This window comes from Haliotis cracherodii, unplaced genomic scaffold (genome assembly GCF_022045235.1).
Source record: "Haliotis cracherodii isolate W230 unplaced genomic scaffold, xgHalCrac1.p SCAF_5, whole genome shotgun sequence".
NCBI classification, from domain to species: domain Eukaryota; kingdom Metazoa; phylum Mollusca; class Gastropoda; order Lepetellida; family Haliotidae; genus Haliotis; species Haliotis cracherodii.
In genome coordinates, this window is record NW_027266308.1 from 70,421,253 (window position 1) to 70,436,069 (window position 14,817).

Here is a 14,817-nt window from a genome sequence, read left to right on the forward strand (position 1 = left end):
CTGGTTATCTCCCCTTGGCGCTTGTCGATAGTCCTGGGATGTTCTCCAACTCTGTCCTCTTTGGTTTTTCATGTCGGCCATGTCTGTAGTAAGTTGGTGTAGGATAGTCTTTATATCAGACATTTCCTTCTTCCACTCTGGTTCAGACTCCATGGCTCTCTTGACGGTACAGGCCTGTTTCTCTTGGCGAGCTGATGTGGCGCTATGTTGATCTGCCTCAATTTCACGTAGTGCTTCCAGTAAGTACACAAAGTTATGGATGCTGTCAAACTTGTGGCCAGATATATTTTTCAAAGAGGGTTTAAGCCCAGTCCACAGCATATTATGGAGCATCTCATCCCGTGTCTCATACGTGATGGAGTTATCCCTCATTGCCCTTGAAAGAAGTTCCTCAAGTCTACAACTGCATACAGATACATCCTCTTTCTCTTCCTGCCGAGCGCTGTAGAAGAGTGCCATACTGCACTCTCTCCTCTCAACAACACCAAACACGCTTTTGAACTTCCTAAGTAAGTCAGTGGTGCTGGCGTCTGGTTGCATGTGAACGGCAATCTTGGCCGCCTCCCCCTTTAAAGAATCCCTTATAGCTTGGTCCTTAGCTTCAGAGGAATCAACCTTATTGTTAATAAGACAATCTACATGGTATCTCCAGACTTCATAAGATGTATCTTTGCCAGATTTGTCACCGCTGAAATTTGGAAGTCTGGGAAACTTCTGATACATGTAGGTAGGCATGCCTGATGGTGGCTGTGGAGCTGTAGCTTGGGCTATTCCCTCCTTGGATTCCTTCTCTGATTCGACTGCAGAGTATTCATTCATCCATGTTGCAAAGTCCTCTGGGATGTCTGCTTTGGGTTTAACACCTAACTTCTTGAAAGCCAGGACAATATTCTTCAATTCATCACCGGTGAGTTCCATCCTTATAAATAAATATTCGTCCAAGACTCAGAATGAATTGTTCACAATGACTATCAGAGTCAACAACTAAAACCAACTGAAAACCATGCTAAGTGTAGAACGGATACAACTGTCGTTCTATAAACGTACAGTGAGAAACAGTTACAACTGTCGTTTTGTTGACGCACAGTGTGTATGTGTGTACGGTTTGGGTTTAAATTGGATTAGATGGTTTAATTTTGGTTTAAATTGGTTTAAGTAAATATAGTTGTCATCCAACTATAAAGCAAAGTACATTGTACAGTGTAAGTATAGAACAGTTTAGGTGAAAGCAGTTTCAAAAGTTACCTTTTCTGACCCGATAATACCACCTCTTAATGAACTATCACACCATTACACTGTCACTTAATAACAGCAATTACTTCACCTCACCACCCTCTTGTGGTTAAGGAAGTGTAATGCAGTTATACCTGTGACAGCAACACATTGTACTTATTGTATGATACCTGAAACGGAAACACAATGTAAGGTAGGTATTAGTAGTACTAAGTAACTGTATAGGAATAAGTAACTTTAATTACTTAATGTGACTAAGTTACTTCATGGATAACTACTACAAGGTTAAACTATAAAACATTAATCCTATTAGAAATACATGACCCAAAACAATACTAAATTACTAAATAGCAAATGTTAGTATGCAGGGTGAGTGATTAATACATGCTCTATTGTCTGTTCAGTTCAGTGTTCTGTCTGTTGTCAATGAAAAAAAACCAATAAGGAAACCTACTAGCCTATATAGGTGAAGGTATAAGTATTTACTTAACTTTAGGGTAAGTTAGGTTTATGTTTCTTTGGAATGAAAGTTAATGATTTATTTACTCTCCCTCACAACACAAGATTTATTCACACTAAACTTGAAACTGAGATTGAATATGCCAGCATGACTATAATAAACCATGGTATACCAAAGCATGAAAACAACAGGAAATATATTTCAAATGGATCAAATTAAACAAACAACACAATCAGTGATCACCGGTATATTTGCAAATCACGACAACACGGCGCGTCAAGGGGATCCCGCGATCTGTGAAAGTGGCCAAGTACTTATCTCGTTTCCACGTACTTACAACGAATAGTCCGAACATATATTTCACGAATGTCACCATCAAGAGTCACTAATCATGCCACGATAAACATGATAACGCGTAGGCCTATATGACAATACGTATATTAGATAACGTGAAAGGCTGAATTAATCAACTATTCAAGCACTATGGCATCCCGGGCAAACCATCACTGTTCATTCCAACATGTAGTGGTCAGATCCACACTCAATCATCAAGGTCCTCACTGGGGGCTCTATTTTGTAGCAGAATTATGTGTGTGCATCGATAAATGATGTCAAAAACACAGCTACGGGTGTGATTTGTTTATTAGATGATGAGTGGTATACCCTTTCTTTCACACCCTGAAATGCACAATAACACTCAATAAGAATCTTGTAAATTATGACAATTAAAATGAGAACATGATGCTTCATCAGGATTACCTTATACATATATAGAGGATATGTATACGTCAGAACATGATGCATCATTACAATTACATTATACATACATATAGTATATGAATACATCAAATCAAAATACTTCTTAGGTCGTGTAAAACGTGATCAATAGATAAACATAATAATAATAATATATTTACATGTGGAGATAAGTAAACATACCAGAAGTATGGCCTCTAGGTGTAGGTGACACTTTAGCCTGTCACGACTACATGGTCAGGGCTACAGTGACATCAAAGTACCTATAAATATGGAAGTTATTCTAAATGTACAATTAAACTAGCTTCCTTACACAATGCTCTTGCGCGTGTGGACATTATTATCAAATCAGTGCTATTGTTTATACATATTTACAGATCTGCACTACCATAAAACACAATAAATTACTAAACATCCTAAAACTATCATAAATGTCCACACACTTACAATACATTTAACACATATATGAAAATAGCCTCATAAACATAGTCAAACAACACTCTGTCCAGGAGAATCAGACATTGACTAAATCTCACACACATCATAACAAATACCTTATTTAACGTACACCTATTTATATAATCTTATTTATGAAAAGATAGATTTATATATGATTGAGTATTAAATTGGAAACATACCTTGACTTTACAAAATCTGTAAAAATGTGCCCACTTGCTGTTGTCTGTCAGTGAATTGTCAGTGTAGTGACTGAAGCGCAAGTGAGGGTTAAAAAGCATGCAAAGCTGACCCTAAGGAAAACAATAGGGAACCACTCAACCAGAACATTTGCCCTGGCTGACACAAAGGAGCTGATAGGGTAGTGACTGACCGAAGCATAACTAAGTTAAAAGGAGTTGTATCAAATCTTCATTAAAATCCCTAAAACCCATACTGCAAACTCATACTGCAAACTAATACTAAATACTAATATTAAATACTAATATTGAATACTAATATTAAATACTAATATTAATACTAAATACTAATACTAAATACTAATATTAAATACTGATACTAAATACTAATATTAATGATAAATACTAATACTAAATACTAAATACACTATGTATTATATACACTATATACTACTGGTATATTACTGGTTAGTTGACAGTCAAACAAAACCTGTAACTGCCACATATACTCTAAGTACCGTACTATATTACTTTGAGAGGAATGACTTTACACAAATCCCTGCGTCAATGGACCCGTGAATATCCGGGGAAGAACAGATCTTCAGCAACCCATTCTTGGCGTAAAAGGGCGACAGCGCTTGTCGTAAGAGGCGACTACCGGGATCGGGTGGTCAGACTCACTGACTTGGTTGATGCATGTCATCGTATCCCAATTGCGTGGATCGATGCTCATGATGTCAATCACTGGATTTTCTAGTCCAGACTTGATTATTTACAGACCGCCGTCATATAGCTGGAATATTGCTGAGTGTGGCGTTAAACAACCAACCAACAAACAAAACTTCGAGGAGTTCACATCAATCACCATGACGAGGTATGCCTGTCTTGCTAATCGAGCTTAATCCAGTTACTGGAATGTCAAAAACAAGAATTGCAGTTAGATCCGCTATCTGTCGTAGATCTCCTGTAGTCAAGAGATGCAATAGCGAGGCAGAACTGTAGCAATTTATGAGGGACAGACAGCTACTCCAACATATATAAACAGAGCAGCCAAAGATAAAAATGAAATCGTTTCATGTACGAAAATAGAAATCATATCAACACAAAAAGAGAAAGTGTATGAATACTAAAACTCGTTATAGATATGTGTTCCCTACGCACACACATGAGTCCCATTCGACATTCTACAACACAGTCAAAGTTTGGGTACCGCTTGTGTTCAGGCAAGTTTTTTCGTTCAAAAATATTGTATTAAAATCCTTTTTAATTTGTTTTCACCATTTTCCCTCTTCCATTCCATGCATGTTTATGTTGCTACATCTTATTGCTCATGTTCCCAAGTATTATAAAACACTTAATGTTTCTCCTTCCTCATCTAACGTTATAACATTTCAGGTCATTACCATCATCTAATACACAAGAAATGATACCAAGACATATTATATTCGGTTTTATGGTCTATGCGGTCTTAAAATTTATTTTATTACTCTTTCTAGTGCATATTTTCACAAACAGGGCCGTTAGCGTATATAAGGAATGTAACACCCATTTGTGGACTGTATACGACATACGTTAGTCTGTTAACGAACTTTCTATAATTTCTAATATTTTGAATAAGCCGTGAATACGCCAGTTGTGACAGGAATGATGTTATGGTAGCTGTAGCAGACAGATTGACAGCCGTTGTTATGTGCGTCACTATGTTATCAGTACAGCATTGTCCATGTTGATTGTTACTATACTTTGAGGATTTCTGTGGCCAGTGACGAACGTAATTGAAACTCCTTCCACACTGACAACGCATCAAAGATATTTGTGTACCGATTACATAACTCTATTCACGCATGGTGTCACAGATTGTATTGCCTGCTCATGGGCCAAACCCTTTTCTCGCCCATGGGCGATATGTTTCAATATCACTATAAAATCGTTGAATTAGGTTAAAATGAGTTAAATTTTGTGTCATGATACTTGAAAGAACTACATTTATGTATTGTTGTTGCAAAAAAACCTATGAGTTTTGAGGCAATGAAAATATTGTCGCCCATGGGGTCACCCATGGGCCACACTACGCCCATAGGTCGACATAGTGTAAATATTTAGTTTTTGAACATTCTGTTTTCCTTTTTTTTCCTTAGTATGTTCCCATGAAAACAGCATGTTTAAGTTTGTAAATACCTTTGACCAAGACTGGGAAAAGACCGTTGAGTTTCTGGACTACTGGGTTTCCAGAATTCCAGGATTGTTGTTGTTTCACTGGTCCGGAAGTTAAATCGGAAATTGTGGGAAGAGAAGAAAGGTTTTCCAAATAAACGGAGGTGCAGATGCTGTCAAAGTGTATGGTGATCCCACAAAGCAGGCGTGGGGATAGAAATTAGTATTTGGAGAGTTAGAATTGCACGTTTTTGACCACGAGGTCGACGAATCGGCGCTAGATACTCCGGTTTAAAGCTACCAGGGGATACCCGGCTGAGACTGTTGCTTTTGTCTATTACCCTTTTACTTGTCGCCGGAGTCGAACCCCGCCCCCCCTGAAACAACAACCTGAAGGTGTACAGACCAGACTATTATCTCACAACGTCTCTGATCAAGTAATTACCCCATCGAATTCTGACAGTGCATCCATTACGCTCAATGATCTCGCTATTACACTGACAACAAATTGCTCAGCTCAATCAGAAAACAGACGATTTCATACCGTTCTATGATGAAAGGTTATGCGATTTGGAAAAAGAAAATGGCTTTCTCAAGAAGAAAGTGTTTGATTTGGAGACCAAGGCAGATAATATGGAGGCCCAATCACATCGAAATAATTTGATTTTTCACGGCATACCCAACAAGAAAGGTGAGACTTGGGTAGAGAGTCAGAAGGCAGTGAGAGATATTATGGCCTCAACACTCCATCTTGACTCAGCTGATTCTATCAACATTGAAAGAGCCCATAGATTACACTCAAAGTCAACAAACAGGCCCATAATAGTGAGATTTTCTTTTTATAAGGATAAATCTGAGGTTTTCGATGTGGCAAGACATTTGGTGACTAAGATGGTGGACGATGTAAACGTGTCAGACTTGCTCTCCCAAACGAATGTAATTTTAAACGACATGTATAGCAATAGAGATGAAAATGTGACAAAAACCATTTGTGAAGAAGATAGCCTTGCGCCCCACAACACTGTGAACGAACGTCCTACAGTTTCTGATGCTGAAAATGAGGTATTCAGTGTGAGCATGGAAAACTTAACACACCCGGACAATGGCGGCCAGTGTGAAATGAATCAACAACAATCTCAAACAGGTATGAATTTCCAAAACATACGGAAATTTATCTAACATAACTTGTCCTGTTGTGCAAAAGAAACGTTTATCACAAAGCTGCATGCTAAAGTTGGAGGAGATACACTTGTCTTAGATGAACTGAGACAAACTTTATTAGATGAGTGCAAATCAATGCAAAACTTTCCTCATCAAGACAGTGTTTTAAAGAAAAGAAAAGACAGGCGATCAAAGAATGGTGAATCACTTGATAGCAAGTTAGCAAAAGATTGTTTTGTGTTATTTCGTGGAACAGTTGGTGATATTAGCAAAGATATGTATGAAGTTTTAAACACTCAAAACAGAAAATGGAATTCGACACCCCACAACAATAGTGTGACCTTTAGCCAAGCTGATTATGTTTCTGATTCAATCAGAGAAACAATAGCCAAGCTAGAGGGACATATCCACGCTGAAAGGCGAGTGTGCACAGGACATGGATAGTCTTCAGAAAAAAGTCAATCAACTGGAGCTTGCCAACACAGTGTTACACAATGAACTTGCCCTTGCACGTGCTGAAACTGTTAAAGTGAAAGAGACAGTGGAAAAGCTGCGCATGAATGCAGTTAAAGCAGTAAAACAGTTAAGGCATGACAACAAGACTCACCAATCAGATATACAGCTATGCAATGACTCGGTGCAATCTATCAAAACTGATATCAGTAAATATCGGCAGGAACTTGAAAACGCGAGAAAAGAACTAAAACAACAAAAAGATATTTGTGAAGAAATTCAGAAATGTGAATCACGCTATGAAAAGCGTCATAATGACCTTAGAGACAATGTCAATGATTTGCGTGACAAGTTATCTTCAGGCTGCCATGAGATCACAAGAATATCAAGTGAGAGAAATCTTGGTATTAGGGCATTGAAATCTAAAGTCACACTTCTGGGGCAAAGAATGACGTCATTGGAGGATGATTTGAAAATTGTTGAAGACAAGAACACTTCCTGCACAAGTGGACTTGGCGATATGAGAAAAAAGGTGAATGCAATGGAAAGAGAGTTACGAAAAAAGAACAAAGTTACATCATATGCAGACGCTACAAAGTCCGCAAGTGAAGATACATCTGAAAAGGAACCACAGTTTCTTAGAAGTGAGCAAGTTTATGAGGAACACAAAACAAAACAAGCCCCAAGCAATACTACACAAAGTGTGTTTATTAATACTACACCAGATCCACAAAGGCAAAGTCAAGTAATGAATGCTGACAGTGAAGATAATTCATACACAATTACAGAAAACATCAGAAACAAGAGCCAGTCAATGGTAAGCAGAATACTACTTTCAACAACAAAATACTATCAACTCAATCTGAGGCAAAAGGCTCAGCGAACAGTATCAATGTTCGAATCTCCAAAGATCAGTGCAATGCAACTAGAGATGCCCCAACAGCGTTCTGTGCTGACCCTGCCAGATTCAAGACGTGTAGGTACTACATTGGACGCATCAATAAAAACTGTTCAGAACACAGTATCAGAAATTACATGAGTGAAGGCGGTGAAACAGTAACACATTTACGACTCTTTAACAGGTCTGAACGGCACTTTGCTTCAGCACAGCTAAATATTCTTGCTGAACATAGACAGATTGTCGAAAATGTAGACTTCTGGCCACCAGAAATCATTGTGAAACCATGGTTAAGCCGATCTCAGTTCGGGCAGAAGATACAGGAGAGATGCAGGGAAAGTGAGGGTACTGGAACTAACGATCACTACTGAACATTCACATGTACGGAAAGATAGCGTTTCCCTCATGTGCTGGAACTGTCGGGGAATTATGACAAGTGTTCCTTATTTGAATAAATGTCTTAAAGAATATAATGTTGACATATTAGCGCTATCAGACCATCAACTTAAAATACACAATCTGAACTTCCTTGATTCAGTAAATGAGCACATTCTACGCCTACGAAGGTGGTCCCCAGTCACCAACAGACCATATCCTCATCCCAGAAGAGTTACAGAAACTAGTTAAAATTGCTACAGTCAAGGCCGATAACCCTCTGAACATTTCTGACCACCATCCAGTGTTCTGTAAGCTAAATATTCCAGTTGCGAGTAAAGATTTGATCCATGAGTATTTTAGTAGAATAGCCTGGGATAAAGCTTCTCTTAACAACAATCTCATTGACTACACTTATGCCTTCTCAAACTATCTCTGGGGAGTCAAAATACCAAAAGAAGACTGTGACAGTAAAGCCATAGAAGAACTATACAACACCATTGTGACAGCATTAACTGAAACTGGAAGAAAGATGTTAAAATTCACCATGACACTATGCGGAGAGCAAGGCATTTGTGGATATGTAATGGCAAACCTAGAGGCATGCAGTATGAAAGTTTCAGGAACCACAAGGAGGTCAAGGACATATTCAGAACAGCTCTGAGGTGTGCAGCTGAGAGTTACGAACTAGAACACTACAGTAACCTCGATAAGCTGTGTGACAATATGAACATTTAAAGCATGGTGGAAACCAGTTATACTTTTACCTATCGATTCTGTTTAACAGAATCATAATATCTGGTTACATGCCAAAGTCATGGAAAAGTGGGACTGTTATTCCAATTTATAAAGGTGCTGGAAAACCAAAAACATCACCAGAGGAGTTACTCTATTGCCTGTTAACTGTAGTTAGCAAAAGACTACCTGATATTTATAACTCTAAGTCATTTCCAGACTCACAGCAGTGCGGATTTCAAAAGGGCCTTTCATCCTCCCACGCTTCTTTTCTAATTCAGGAAACTGTACACCATTATCTAGAAAGAAAAGATAAGGTCAAAGTGGTCTTTTTAGACAGTGCTAAAGCCTTTGACATGGTGTGACACTCTGGACTTCTCTGGGAACTACATCATCTTGGCATAAACAAAGCATTTTGGAAACTGTTTAACAACATGTACAGTGGAATGACGAGTTGTGTAAACAACACCAAATCTTACTGGTTCAAATTGGACAGAGGTGTCAGACAAGGCAGTGTTTTATCTGCCAAACTGTATTTGGTCTATATCAACACTCTCCTTAGTGAACTGTCATCATCTCACAAAGGAGCTATGGTCATAGATTTGCATGTTGCCTCACCAACTCAGGCCGACGATATTACTCTCATTAGTCCCATCACATCATACCTACAAGAAATGATCCAGATATGTGAAACATATAGTGCAGAATGGCGATTTTCATTCTCAGGAGCCAAAAGTAGTGTAATGACATTTTCAAGTTCTAAATCAATGAGCCCTTGTCATCTTTCATCTTTTCAAATATATACCCGAGGTACCTTGTGCCAAACATGTTGGAATAGAACTGGATCACAATAGGAATTCTTGGACAGAACCATAAATGCCTGTTCCAAATTAAAAGCAAGTGCCATGGCCCTTCAGCGACTAGGTTGTGACTGTAAAGGCCTCAATCTGCTGACAAGTTCGAAATTGTTAAAAATGGTGTCCTTACCCAAATCTATGTTTGGATGCGAGCTCTGGTCAGATTTAAATAAAACTGAATTAATTGCTCTAGAACGTGCTCAGAGATTCTCTGTAAAACTTGTTCAAGGCCTACCTAAAACAACGCGAACAGATGTCTGTAATGCTCTGATAGGATTCTATCCAATTGAATCTTACATCAATGCAAAAAAGTTGCTGTTTCTGGGACAACTGTGTAATAGCCCAACACACTACCTCAGCAGAACATTATTCACCACACGCTTATTCCTGCTAAACATTGTTCAGATTCTACAGAAGTACAACATGTTTGAGCATCTAACAGCATTCATGGACACAGGGCAGTTTTGCGAACCATCACTCTGGAAGAAAAAGGTCAAGAAGCAAATTGAAGAACATCATGACTCGGAGTGGCAACAGCGTCTACAAACAGACCCGGACCTACACCATTTTTCAAAAATACACAACAAAATCAAACCTCACAAAGCATGGAAAGTTGCTAAGCCTTGGCCCTTACTAAAAGACTCCTGCAAAATTGTTGTGGACATGTGCACACTCTGGCGGCCAGGCAAAGTACATGGTCACTGTGAACAATGGTTATAATGGTCTTCTGGTCCATAAGATATGCCACTGCAGAGCATCAGAATTCATCAGGGATCGTATGTGGTGTGAAATTGTCAACTGTTGTCCAGTGGAATTGAGTGTTACCTTACACTCTATGTGTGACGTTGACCTAGTGTGCAGTCTTTTGTCATGCACACCTCCTGTACAAGCGAGTGAAGAGTGAAGAGTGAACTGTGATCCAGAACATACACCAACTATGTTTGACACTATATCCTGACCCTTAACCTAATCTTGTTATTTCTCTTGTTAATATCTGTATAACCGAAATGAATTGCATGTAACTCTCCTATGGAGGAATAAAGATGATAATAACTGGGTGTCACGCAGACAGCCTATTGTAGAAACAGCTTCAGCAGGGAGTGCTTATACCCAGGCTGAGAGAGACTAGGGTGCGGCCATGGCTACAGTCATAATTAGAGAAGCACTGGTAAACATCATCATGATGGGAAAAACGCTTGCTTTGGTACTTGTGACAAGTGTACAAACATTACTACAAATGTTATCGGTACGTCAGGTACTGTTAATAATGGGATAGTTACAGTAGCAACAGATAGAGTACTTGACAGTACTGCCAAGTCTCAGAACGCAGAGTATCAATCTGACCCCAGTGCTTCAGCCAGGAATGTTCAAGCCGATGATGTACATGTGGACATCACAACTGGAATCTGTGCTTGGAATATTCACGGCTTGAGATCAAAAGCTTTTGTAAACCGTTTGATATCATTTGTCTCTATGACTGATGATGCTATATCTTTGGTAAACAACAATTTCAGTAATTACAACATTTTCGAATGTAAAGCTAAGCGATCTGTAAACTGTGGTCGGTTCTCAGGTGGCATTTGCGTTTGTATTAAAAATCATTTGTCACAATATTTTGAACGAGTTTACTCCCTTTGGGACGACACACTGGTTTTCAGAATTAAGTATGAATTATCTCCCTTCCCAACATTCCTGGTGTTTGTTTACATTCACCCTGAGGGTTCTCCTGTATATGCTAATGAGGATGACAGTGGTGTAGACAAGTTAGAACGCCAGTTAATGCATATTATACATGATTATGGTGACTTGTGTAAATTTATCCTGTGTGGAGATTTTAATGCAAGGACTGGTCAGGAATTAGATTATTTGATAGATGATGAGATAGATTATTTACCTATTGATAACGAATACACTTCAGATGAATTTTCCAACAACGATGTGTCAGTGATTTTCATATTAATAACTATGGTAGAGCTTTACTTGACCTGTGTAAGTTACTTGGGGTTCACATCGTTAATGGTAGGACAAACTCAGATAGTCCAGGTAATCTTACTTTCATTTCTCACACAGGAAGTAGTGCTGTAGATTATTACATTGATTCATTGAGTTTATTTGAATCTGTTACAGATATGTCAGTGGTTGAACGAACCGACTCAGATCACTTGCCTATTGTCTGTCACTTCAAAGATTTTACTCCTTGTTCTTTTCAACAAAATGATAATGTCAACGCTGCATCTGCCTCATTAACCCCTGTACCAAAATATAGACTTCCTCCTGATCCAGTTGTTTCCTACCACCTCCATCTCGGTAATACGTAAAGCGGAGAAATGTTTAATGAGTTTGCAGTTATTTTGAATGATAACCTTAACGCAGCAGTTACTAAGCTCACTGACATTGTGATATGTTGTGCTACAAGTGCTGGCGCTGTTTGTTCTTGGTCCAGTAAGAAGAAACAGTATGACATAAAAGTGAGTGAGGGAAATTAAGGTAGCAGCGCTTAATGGAGATTGTAAAACGTTTTGGAAAATACTTAAAAAGTCTTTACGTAAAAAATCACTAGACAGTTATATAACTCCTAATGTATGGCATTCCTATTTTCAGAATTTATTGAATCTGATGTGCATGACGGCCAAAAGAGAATTTGATCTATTAATATCTGATTTTTTAGCTTCTCATATGTGTGATGAATGTAATGCACTCCCATTCACGGAGGAAGTGTTATCTGCTGAAATCACAGAACAAGTAGTGAGGGAAGCATTACAAAGTCTTAAAAATGGTAGTGAGTGAGTTAAAATTTATAGTCACGTCGGCAGTATTTCAGCCATATCGTGACTAACAAACGTTATACATAATATATACATTTAAACAATTAAAGCCTGTCAACAAAGGACAGTAAAATAACTAGAAAATCACAGAATATTATTTAAAACTAGTATACAGCCATGAAAAGATTTCACTATACGTAACGGTACAAAAAAGGCTATAGATCACCAGTATCTGAAGATAGATCACCTCACTAGGGACCATGGGGATTTTCAGTACTTTTGCTACCTGCATGGACCCAAGCATGATTTACACCATCCCTTCAGGTTTTGGCGATGGCTGACACAATTAGCTGAACATAAAATAACACATAGTCTACGATTAAAAACGTGGTAGCAATAAATACACTTTGAAAGACGTGGTCTTACATACCCTCGCAGGGGGACAATAATTTTACTCTACTTCAACCCCCTTCGAGGGTACAGCCACGGACAATCTCATTTATCAAATTTATTTTACCTATTACAAAAACCCTATATGATACACAAAACATATCAATCAAAATTTAAGTAACAATTCAATTTCTTTTAAAAAGTCAATAATTAACCGAGCACTGATATTAAAAAGATCTTTTAAGGAAGAAACTTTGAAATAGTTATCCCGTGTGATGGCAAAATCAACACAATCAAGCAGGACATGCATGACGGTGATTTTCTCATCACAAGGAATACAAAATGGAGGATCTTCACCTTTCAATATATATTCATGAGTATATCTGCTATGGCCAATACAACATCGTCGCATTATGACCTCTTCAAATCTGGCTGACAAGCCTAGTAGGTGTAGCCAATAGTTGGTTTAATTTCATGTAATTTATTTATACCTACTTGAGTGTCCCACTTCTTTTGCATTAGATCACGGATGTAAGATCTAATCACGGGTTTATAATCAATGTATAGAACAAGAAGTGGTGTCACCGATTTGGTGAGTGCTGCCTTGGCAGCAGCATCGGCCTTTGTGTTACCAATGATTCCAACATGGCTGGGTAAACAACAAAAAACGATGTCATATTGGCCAGTAGCAAGTTGATTATATAATTGAATAATTTCAATTAAAAGTAGATGCTTACATGATATATTATAAAAGAGACACGAGAGGGAGTCCGAAAATAATATAAATGGCTTATGTTTAGTTTGTTTACCAACATATTTTAGAGCTGTTAAAATTGCATGGGATTCGGCTGTAAAAATAGAAGTATTATCGGGTAGTCGTGAAGACATCATCCTGGATCCAACGACGGTGGCGCTCGCAACCGCGTCACAATCCTTGGATCCGTCTGTAAATATAGATTTGAATGTGTTATAAGTGTTCCACAATTCATTAAATTATTGTTGATTGATTAGTTTGTTTGTTTCTGATTTCGTAAGTTTAGTTATTGACAGGTCAACCTGTGGCTGTACCAACTGCCATGGGGGTGAGGACAAAAGCTGAGTTGGAGCTATATTTTTAAGATTGATTTTAGCAGCGACATGATATGTTAAAATCATCCGCGAAAAGTGATCCATCAATTGAATCATTTAAAACCTTTGAAAGACCATTTATTTTAATACTGAACAATGTAACAGATAAAATGCTGCCTGTGGGACGCCCTGATCCTGATTATAATGATCAGATAGGGTTGAACCCACACGAACTTGAAATTGTCTGTCTGATAAAAAATTGCATATAAATTGAGGCAAACGGCCTCGCAATCCAAAGTCATGTAAGTCTGTTAAAATACCGTGCTTCCATGCAGTGTCATATGCTTTTTCTAGATCGAAAAAGATAGACACTGTATGTAGTTTGATTATAATGGCATTCTTAACGAATGACTCCAGTCGAACTAAATGGTCAATGGTACTGCGATTTTTTCGGAAACCACATTAAATGTTTGTTATTAAGTCTTTTGATTCCAAGTACCGCGTTAATCTATTATTGACCATGTGTTCCATGGTTTTGCAAACGCAGCTTGTCAATGAAATGGGTCGATAATTGGAAGGATCAGTATGATCACATCCAGGCTTAGGTATGGGAACAATTATAGCATCACGCCATGAAGAAGGAAATTCTCCTGACGTCCAGATTTGATCAAATATCATCAAGAGGGTTTCTAAACAGGATTGCGGTAAATGTTTTAAGAGTTGATAATGTATATTATCAGACCCTGTAGCAGTATCATGAGCTTGCCCAATGGCAGTATTGAGCTCATGAATGGGAAAAGGTTTCAATGTAATCTTCCCCATTATCAGAATTAAAATGTACAGGTTTCTTTTCTTGCTGCTTTTGACATTTTTGGAA